General features: G+C 25.0%; 1 non-coding gene across 1 annotated transcript; it reads left to right on the top strand.

Annotated features, from left to right (window-relative positions):
• The first annotated feature begins 10,999 nt into the window (after positions 1 to 10,999).
• Positions 11,000 to 11,073, top strand: TRNAN-GUU (transfer RNA asparagine (anticodon GUU)). Its single transcript has one exon. It is a non-coding gene; the product is annotated as a tRNA-Asn (tRNA).

Genomic DNA, 11,073 nt, shown 5'->3' with positions numbered 1-11,073 from the left:
TTGAATCATGTTGAGTTCACCGTTGGAGTAGAAAATGAGTAAATTGCTTCAAGATGATGTGGCACAGTGGACCCCATCTAAAGAACTCATATTGAGTTCACCGTTGTAGATGCTCTTAGATTATCATTGATATTTAACTTATATTAAAAAAATATTTAAAATATTTAAGTTAATAACGTAAAACGACATAATATCTATAAATATGATAAAATTTAAGTTTATATATATTTTTTGTTTTTGGAAATATGATTCGTTTTGATTTTAGTTTCTGTAATTTTTTTTTATTTATATCCTTGTAAAAAAATATTATGAATTTTTTTTAGTTAAAAAATAGAGATATAGTTAATTTTGGATGAAGTGACATATGGTGTTTATGTAATTGTTGTTACCTAGATAATATTTAATATTTAAAATTAAAATTCATTTTATTAACTCGTTTAATTATTTAATTAAAAACTTAAAACTCATTAATTAATTAATAAACCGATTAAATAATAAAAACTCAACAATCTTCATCTTCAACCCCAAATTTTTTAATAAAAATTCGACAACCTTCATCTTCAACCCTAATCTTTTCATCTTCAAATAATAAATTCTCATATCTGGATCAAAATTCTAAAAATTATAATATATCATTTTTCTTAACATCGCATATCAGGAGATTGGTTGCAAAAGCATATTAACATTGTTTTCATCTATTAACTATATTTTGCATTGTGATTTTACAAATCAATATTGCTCCCAAAACATCCCTGAATGAACATAAGGATAATGACATAAGGCAAGAGTTGAAAGAGCCAGAAAAATAAGCTTTGAATTCCAACAAATTTTTAACTTCCGATGAATTAGAGAGAGGAAAGTCGTCTCTTGAGAAAATCTTATCTCTTTCAATGTTTAAGGTATGGATCTTAAAAATTTTAGGATTTGAATTTAGATATGAGAATTTATGATTTGAAGATGAATAAATTAGGATTGAAGATGAATAAATTAGGATTGAAGATGAATAAATTAGGATTGAAGATGAATAAATTAGGATTGAAGATGAATAAATTAGGATTGAAGATGAATAAATTAGGATTGAAGATGAATAAATTAGGATTGAAGATGAATAAATTAGGATTGAAGATGAATAAATTAGGATTGAAGATGAATAAATTAGGATTGAAGATGAAGATCGTTGACTTTTTATTAAAAAAAATGGGAGTTGAAGATGAAGATTATTGAATTTATATTATTTAATTGATTTATTGATCAATTTTGTTTTAAGTTGTTAATTAAATAATTAAATGAGTTTTAATTTTAAACATTAAATATTGTCTAGTCAACAACAATTACATATATTTAAACATCACAATTGATGTTGGAAACCATATTTATGTACAATTTATATTTATTTAGTACTTTTTTTTCCTCTTCTTATTTTATATTTTGGTTTCTATACGGTGTCTTAAATCTGATGACCAAATAACATTACTCAAATGTATTAGAGCATGATTTTTTAGGGTTTTACAATGTTTATATCATTTATTTAAACAATTTATATAATATTATAACATTATACAAAATTACTTTTCTCAAATAAAGTGAAATATTTCTTTATATTTTTATCTTTTTCCGTATCCTCAAACTCTCGAAGACTCTTATCCTATGTTTGAATTGTACAACTTCTAAATTTTTTTTCTTCGATATTTTGATTTTTAACAAGTATATTTGGAGTACGTAATAGCATTTTCCTAATCTTATATTTTTTAGCATATCTCAATTTTTATGATCGATGTTTATATCACTATAAAAATATATGTATCATTTTTTTTTCCACTTTTTCATTCATACCAAACAACTAATCAGTCTATGTTCAGTATCATGATTGATGTTCTAGAATCACGGTGAGCCAACGTAATTTTACAAAAATTAAAATGTATAGCTTTTGAAAATCACGGCTAGTCAATGTAATTTTACTAATTGTATCATAATACCAATCATACACTTAATTATTCCATTTTCTACTGCTTTTATATTCTTCTCACTTTCTTCCTCTAACTTTCTTACCTAAACCAAATAAAGTGTTAAAGTCCACCAAACAGTGTTGCATAAGGAAATTGCTACAGCAAAAATTTGTTGTGTCATCACTTTATCTTTATGAAAATTTAAGTTGTATGCGTAGAATATAAACACATGGAGAGTTCGTTGGTTCCATCTAAGTTAGGGATAAAAAGAATAAATTAATTAATGAGTCACAACCCCCAAGATATGTTCAGAATGATAATCTTATTAAACAATAATTGAATGACTAATATGTTGATATATTTTATAATGTTTTTTATAGAATAATTTTGTTGAAACAATAACTATATATTTTTTAATTTAATTTTGAATAACTAAATCAGATTCAAAAATACGATTTTTTATTGTGTTTTTACTTTTATATTCAAAATATGGTTTTTGTTTTTTTGTTAAGATAATAATTGAATGACTAATTATCTTTATGTGTGATTTTCAAAATCCAATTACTAAGTTTACTATTTCTTTTGAGGGAAAATGTTGTTTAAGATTCACATCAACTTTTATATATTTTGATTTGTATATATAGGATATAAAGATAATCAAATTACATTTATAGTAAACATAATTAACTAAGTTGCCCATCCCATGCATTTGGAGCAAAAATGTTGTTTAAGATTTACTTTGATAATATAAGTTATAAAGATAATTAAATTTCTAGTTTTATAATAAAAATAAAGCTAAATACCACATGTGGTACCTTAACTTAATTTCAGTTAACGTTCTAGTCATTTATCTTTTTTTCTTCTTCTCAATTTGGTCATTTATTTTAATTTTAAGTGACAATTTGATCTTTTATATTTTAAAATGTCAACGATGTTATTCTTATTTTTTGCAAAAATTTAAAAAATTCATCAAAAATTTCAAACAAAACCCATAAAATTAATTATCATCCTCAATATAATGCAATTTCATCAAATTCATAACTTAAATATTTAAATAAACTCATATTTTCATCTCTAACAACATCTAATAAAGAATGACGAATATGAGTTTATTGGAAGATTTGAGCTACAAATTTGATGATATTTATTTTATATTAAAGAATATAATTAAATTTATGGATTTGTTTGAAAATTTTGATGAATTTTTGTAAAAAAAAAATGATAATATTGTTAACATTTTAAAACATAAAAGATCAAATTGCCACTTAAAATTAAAATAAAGGGCCAAACCGGGAGAAAAAAAAAAGATAAATGACTAAAACATTAACTGAAGTTAAGTTAATGGACTACACGTGGTATTTAGCTTAAAATAATTGATTAAGTTGGTCATGCTTTTAGATGGAAAATGTTGCTTAAAATTGATATCAACTTCTTATATAATCTCATTTACTTTGTTATTTTATTTTTAAATAATAAACCTAGTTAATATTAAAACATAATATCATTAATTTTTTTATTTAAAAAATAGAACTCAATAAAAAAATAAATAATTATGCAAGTGATATTTTTTATTTGGGAAACTAAAATATATTTTTTAATGAAATAAATTTGATTTTCCTTATTATGGAAAGTTTAAAAAAGGAAAATGATTTTTTAATTATTTATTCTATTTAGTAATAATGTAGGTACTGTTTCCTAAAATATTTGATCTAATTTATCACTATAAATAGAGATTTAGAGAATTGGTTCATGCACGGTACAAGTTAATATTAATTTATAATAATATATCATTTTGAATGATGTGAAATTCTATTATTTAAATGCTAATGTCATTTTTATTATCACAATTTGATCTTTTGTATTTTAAATTGTTAACATCATTATTATTATTACCAAATATATTAAAAAAATAAATTATTTATCTTGTCTTATGGAAGAAGATACGTAAAGTTAACATTGATGAACAAATAAAATGCGTTAATAAAAAAATATTTTGGAGCTAATGTATTTGAAACAAAAGAGACCGGTGTCCCATAGCATGAAATTTCCTTCTTCACTTTGGGGGAAAATAGGAAAGTGAGCTAAACCAAATAAAGGAGAAGATGAACTTTAACTGAAAAAAAGTTAATTTGATTAAATTAAGATGGAAATGTCATGCCATCAATTTGAGGGAAGGATGGACTTTTGAACCTGAATTTAATTTTGTTTTTTAAACATATTTTGTAAAAAATAATAACAAATAAATAAAATATTTTATTGAAAAGAATAATTTTATAGAAAAATCTAAAAATATATTTATAATCAATTTATTTTAAATTTTTAAAGTGTTATAACAATATAAAAATAATTTGAAGAATATATCTAAAGTAGTTACATATAATAATATATATATATATATATTCAAATCTCACTTTTTTTATTTTATTTCCCTTACAATAATAACATATATATTTCGTATCTCACTTTTTTTTCATAAGTTTGTGTTGACAATAATAAATTATTTCCCTTATTGTTCACGAGTGAAATTATATATACTGAAAATGAATAAACTACTCTTGCATAAACCTAATTAACACAAAAAGATAATAATAATATTAATAATCATGATTAATCCAATTAACACAATCAAATCACTTGAATGATTATTATTATTCATTGTCTCTAACTAAAGATTTAATTGTCTGCTGCAAGCACGAAATCAGCACAACAATTTAACGCATTAGTATTCAAGAAATCATCACAAAACTTAATGAAACATATATTCAAAACTCAGACCAATAATTAAAATTTAAAAAAATAGTGAATAATCAAAAATCATCATAATAACTCAAAAAATAAAAACAAACAACAAACAATTTGACTCAAATTATTGAATAATAATGACTTAATATTAAATTCTTTAGCCATAAGAATATGATAGATTCACATATATTGCATCACCTAAACTTGATCAAATTAGTGTTCATCTAGGCATCTAGCAAGTTCAATCAACAAATAAATAACCGATAAAAGAACCAAACGAGTGTCTGGTAAATAACCCCCGGTTAACAAATGTACGCATTACACAAAAACAGACAAATTTCAATCAACAGATTAAATAATTAGAAATTATGATACCTCTAGATTTTGCATGTTATGATCCTTCAAACATCCAACATGATATTCCTTTTCACACTGCAAGAACAAATCAATTAGTGATACAAACAAATATATACTAATATCAATGAAAGCAATTGAAAATTTAGGCTTGACAGTATATAATAATACAAATAAAGCAATATCTGATCACAAATAATTATTGCCCGAGGACCAAATAATTTAAAAAAATCATGACATTTGTACATGATATCAAACATTAGTTAAGAAGCAATACAAGAATCAAGTCCAGATATATGTCACAAACTATAACATAAAAAATGTGTCGTTAACGACATGAAAATAATAGGGCATTACCCGCACATGGCACATCCACCGTGGTCGACTGCTACACTTTTAACAATGTGAATGCATCTTCGGTTTATCTGTTCTAATTAATGGATCAATGCATGCAATCCTTCCAGCTGCCAGAGCATTCATATTACGTTCTACATTACTCTCCATCAGGAAATTATTCTGGCGGTTTCTCATAATTTTTGCAATTGTTCCATCCTCTGCAACTTTAGATTAAAGATTAATAATAAGAACAATTAACAATGAAAAAATTTTAGATTGCTAAGTAAGAAATAAGAGTTATTAAAAAATTATCGGAGAAAGCAACAAACACTTGCTCACACACTTCTCGATGGTGAAAGAAATTGACACTTCTCTATAGAAAACGCTTCTCGATAAATAGAAGAGGAAGACAAAGAAAGTTTGTCGTCAACACAAAATTAAAAAAACGTTGCGTCGAAGTTCCCAAGTTTGAGACTCTAACTGGAGGCTTAATCGCTCCAAAAGAAGCTATGAACTCTTTATTCTCGTCGCATAAATAGATATTCAAAATCAAGGTGACACCGTATTCTTGAAGTTGTAGGTCTTGCGAAGAAACGAGTGAAATTAACAGTTTAATTGCGCCGACTTTTGCGATTCTGATTTGATTTTCTGGTTTATTTTTAGCGATTAATTGAATTTCCATGGCGGCTTGTTTCTGGTCTTCGATTGAAGAAGAGTGAAGATCGGAAATCATCTGAAATTTCGAAAGCACATGAGAGGAAGAGTCGTTAGGATTGTGAAGAAATGGTGGCGAATTTGTCGGATCTATTGCTGTTACAGTCGCTGAAAGCGGAAGAAGTGTAATCGTCGTTGATGGTGAATTCGTTGAAACTGCATCCCATGTAAGTGTAACTCTCGGTTCTCATCATTGTAACGGTGTTAGGTTAGGAATTGGGTTGCGTCGGACCAACTCGTCGCCGACGCGGAAGTGAAAACAACATTTAGGAAAATAAAAATTTACGTGTCGATTGTGATGGACATAGTGAAAATATAATTTAGGAGAAAACAAAATTTACCTATTGATTATGAATGAGTGAGTGAAAAAAAATTTCAGGAAAATTGAAAGCTGAAGTTCATATGAGTTAGCGTTGAAGGATGAATGATGAGTTCACAATGAATGATGAAGGTTGAAGGATGAAAGCGGTGAAGGGTGAAGGATGAAGCTCGCGCAGAAAGATTTGTGTTGGCGCGGATTTTTCTAATTTTTTTGGTGAATTTAAAAATTTATAATAATAACAAATTTGTCACGGTTTTTTTTTTGTGTCCTTTTTTTAATATGTATTTTAAAACAATTCAATTAGAACATATCTAACAAAGTTTACCATAATAACAATTTTGTTATCGCCTTGTTTATTACATTGGATGTATAACACAATCAATCTAATATCAACGATGTAACAAGATTAAAATGCACTAGTATTACTTTTTTATTTTATTCCTATTACAATAATAACATATATATTTCGTATCTCACTTTATTTTTCCATCAGTTTGTGTTTACAATAATAAATTATTTTCCTTATTACTGTTTGTAACACCCTTTATTCTTTGATTAAAATTCTGGGCGTTATACTCTTAAATTATAGATAATGGAAATGAATAAACTACTCTTGCATAAAACTAATTTTAGAAACTCTGCTATTTGTTTTCTTTCTAACTTACATCTTAATTGTTAGGGAAATTCCCTAGCCTGCTCCCCTCCCTTAAAATGTTTTTAGCGTAATATTTTTTATCCGATCTCCTAAATGTTGAAAATTTTATTAAATGAAAAAAATAAACTACTAAAATTCACCTCTCCCAAAGCCATTTTTTTCTTTCATTTTCTACTTCCTTTTTTTAGAGTTCTCTCTCTATTTAAACTTTCAAATATAGTTTTGAGAATCAGTGATAAAGGAAAAATAAAAAAATAAAAAAAATCTAACGACAATGAGAATGAGATAGGGGTTACAACTTCATCTATTAATTAATCATCCGATCAAATTAATCCACTGTATAATAGAAATGTTAAGGATTAAATTTAGTATATCTATTTAAAAATATGGGTGGATTCAATCCATTGAACCATCTCTTAAAATCAAATTGATGACACGTTATTTTTAATCCAATTGAATCGATGATATTTATTTATTTTTAAATATATACTCTTAAGATAATAATATTATACTTTTTTAATAAAAAAAAAATAAACTGGTTTTATTTACACAAAAATATTATATATTTTTATTTTGAAACATAGCTTTCTATTTTGTTTTTAAAAACAATTTTTTATTAGTTTAAAATAGTTAGTTCCAAAATTAAATTTATTTATTATTTTTAAAAAACCTATTTTTTCAAGAAATATTTATTAATCATTTTTTGGTACAATAACTGATTTTTTTTAAAAAAATTATTTTTAGAAAAATTATTTTAAAAAACCTATTTTTTTTAAAAAAACTGACCATTTTGGTAAAAAAAACAGAGTTTTTTATTTTAAAAATATGTGATTCATCAGTATCATTTAAATGCATCTCATCTATAAGAAGAGATGTTTTAAGGAACGAAAAACCTCCCACCCTGTCCCGTTGAATTCGCTAACAAAGGCAAGTTAACCCTATAAAATAATAAAATTTTAAGTTATTAAATTACGCAAGATTAGTTTATTCATTTCTAATATCATAATTTCACTCGTGGAGAGCAAGGAAAATATTTTATTATATTTCCACAAATCCTCAAAACTCGTAAAAATAAAAAACACGTGTGACACGATATACCGATGTTATTACACGTAACACCCATCGTGTTTTATAATTTAAACATAAAGTTTTAGTTCATATAAAATATGAAGAGTTGAATAAATTTTTTATTAGAATAAAATTTTATTTTTAGTCAGAGTAAAAAAACTACATGTTTTATTCTTTATAAATACAAGTGATTTTAGTTTTTGCTGAAATGAAACTTTTTTTAACTTAGATTTTTGAGTATTTTAAAATATTATTAAAATTTTATCCGTATAAATATATAAATTTTTTAATTTAAAATAAATTAAATATAATTTTTTAATATGCTGAAAATAAAATTTATTAAAATATGAATTTATATAAATCAATTTTTAAATTCATTTTTCGTTAATTTTTTTATATTATAAATATATATACAAAACAATTATTCAAAAATACATGTTGATGTTTCAGTAAAGATTAATTTTATATAATAATTTTGTAATGATTGAAATATATAGTTTCTTCATAAGAACTAAATTTTTAAAATTTTACAAAGACGAAAACATCTTTGAATGATTACAAAAGAAAAATTATCATCGAACAAAAGAAAAATTATAAATTAAAAATGTGAAAGATTACTAGATTGAATTTGAATTCTAAAAGTGTTGCTCTATTTTTGTATAATGATTATATTATTGACGTAGTAGTGATTATTTCTGTGGTATTTTCAACTTTGTCCAACAAGCTTATAGTTGGTTCTATTAATCTCATTATTTTGAGTTTAGCTTCAAATACATTTTTGAGGATATTTTTGCAAGAAATTTGACAACTATCGAACCTTCAAAGTGATATTCCAAAATTCATTTATGCAAAAATTCCCTCCATTGTGTAATATTTCTCGATTACGGTAATTGTTACTTTGTTATTGAATAATAATTTCATAAGAGGAGAAATAAGTTGAAATCAGAAGTAGTCTCGAGATATACTCCAAAACCAAAACAATATTACATTATATGTTATCTAACTCTTGTGGTGAAAGTTTCCATTGTGTCTCACCAAGTTGAATCATGTAAGTTTATCATGATTTGCGAGTATGAAGAAAACTACCATGATTTTTTACAGCTGGAATGACCAAAAAACGGTTAAAACGAGAGGCTCACCTGCGTTTCATTCTCAAAGATTTTTATGCTAGTTACCCATTCATACCCAACCCATAAAAAAACACAAAAATCTTTCTATTAATTTTACCCCTAGGACTCCCTCTAGGACGGAGAACAGTATCCTTTCTACCGGTGACTTAACGGCCTACCTCCCTCTACTGACCATCGAAATCTACTCCGGGTAAGTCCCGCTTCTCTAGTCTTTCTGAAATGCAGTGTTCAACTACAATTGCATGCCATGCCATGTTAAATTGAAGGGAAAATAACCGAAATAGTTAGTTTACGATTAGACATTTGTATATACTATTTCATGTCTGTATGGTGTTTGATATAAGTTCTGAAATATAATTTACTTGTATTAGAGGTAGATGGTGGATATCAATAGAGCTGTAAAAAAAAACTCCAACTCTAAAGCTCTTTAATTTTTTTTTGAAAAAAACCTATAATATTAGGCTCCTATCAAATTAATTTTTGTAAAATTTAGACATATTATTTCATAGGACCTAAGAGAGGGGGCTCTGGGTTACAGGCCCCCAATATTTTGTTAATTTTTAGATTTTTTTTTGAAAAATTTTCGAAATTTATTTAATTTGAAAAAAATTAAAAAATATTTTTTTTTCTTAAAAAATTTTGTGAGAAAATAAAAATTTATTAAAAAGATAAATCATTTATATAAAAATAAAATAAAAATTTTTTATAGAAAAAAATCGAAAACATTTTATCGAAAAAAAAAAAATTTATCAGTAAAAAAATAAAAAACTTTATTTCTCGAAAAAAAATCAATTCTTTTTTTAAATAAGTGGGCCTATGGGCCTACTAAGCCTACAAAATTTTAGGGGATCTTGTTTTTTGGGCCTTTTAAATTGTAAAATTTTTTGGCCCCTTCATTATATGGGTCGGGGCCAATAATTATGGGGCCTATCAAATTGACAGCTTTAGATATCATTGTAGAGTTATATTATCTAATTTTTTTTGTTGTATTCATGTTGTTAATATGTATTTGAGTATAAATTATTTTCTTTATATTTATTGTTTGGATGAATTTATGCTAATAAAAACATTTGAATAATTATATTATAGGCTAAATTACATCTGTGGTCCCTTAACTTAATTTCAGGTAATATTTTAGTCTTTTATCTTTTTTTTTTCCGACTTGATCCTTTATTTTAATTTTAAGTGACAATTTGATATTTTATGTTTTAAAATTTCAACAATGTTATCCTTTTTTATACAAAATTTCAAACAAAACTCATAAAATTAATTATATTCTTCAATATAATACAAATTTTATCAAATTCGTAATGCAAATCTTCAAATAAACTTATATTTTCATACTTTATTTGATATTGTTAGAGATAAAAGACTGAATGAGGAGAGAAAAAAAGATAAAGGACTAAACCGTTAACTGAAATTAAGTTAATGGACCACATGTGATATTTAGTCTATATTATATTGTACAATTCTATTATAATAATATTATTATATATTATACATAATATGGCAATATTTATCTTACTTATATTAAATTTAAATACCCCAAATATTCATAGGTGTCCATTTTCCATGTAAATATATCTATAATTATGATTTGATTTAAAAAAATAGGTACGAAAATGGGTACAAGAGAACCGCTAAATATAAGATATAAAACCTTTTAGTTGACTGTGAACAAATATGTGTTGATGAATATTGAAATAACAAAAATAAATAATTAATAACATCTGCTGGAATAGCTCAGTTGGTTAGAGCGTGTGGCTGTTAACCACAAGGTCGGAGGTTCAACCCCTCCTTCTAGCG

This window comes from Cicer arietinum, chromosome 7 (assembly GCF_000331145.2).
Source record: "Cicer arietinum cultivar CDC Frontier isolate Library 1 chromosome 7, Cicar.CDCFrontier_v2.0, whole genome shotgun sequence".
Classification (NCBI taxonomy): Eukaryota; Viridiplantae; Streptophyta; class Magnoliopsida; order Fabales; family Fabaceae; genus Cicer; species Cicer arietinum.
The sequence above is the reverse complement of the archived record's forward strand: the minus strand, read 5'-3'. Positions and strand labels throughout refer to the sequence as shown.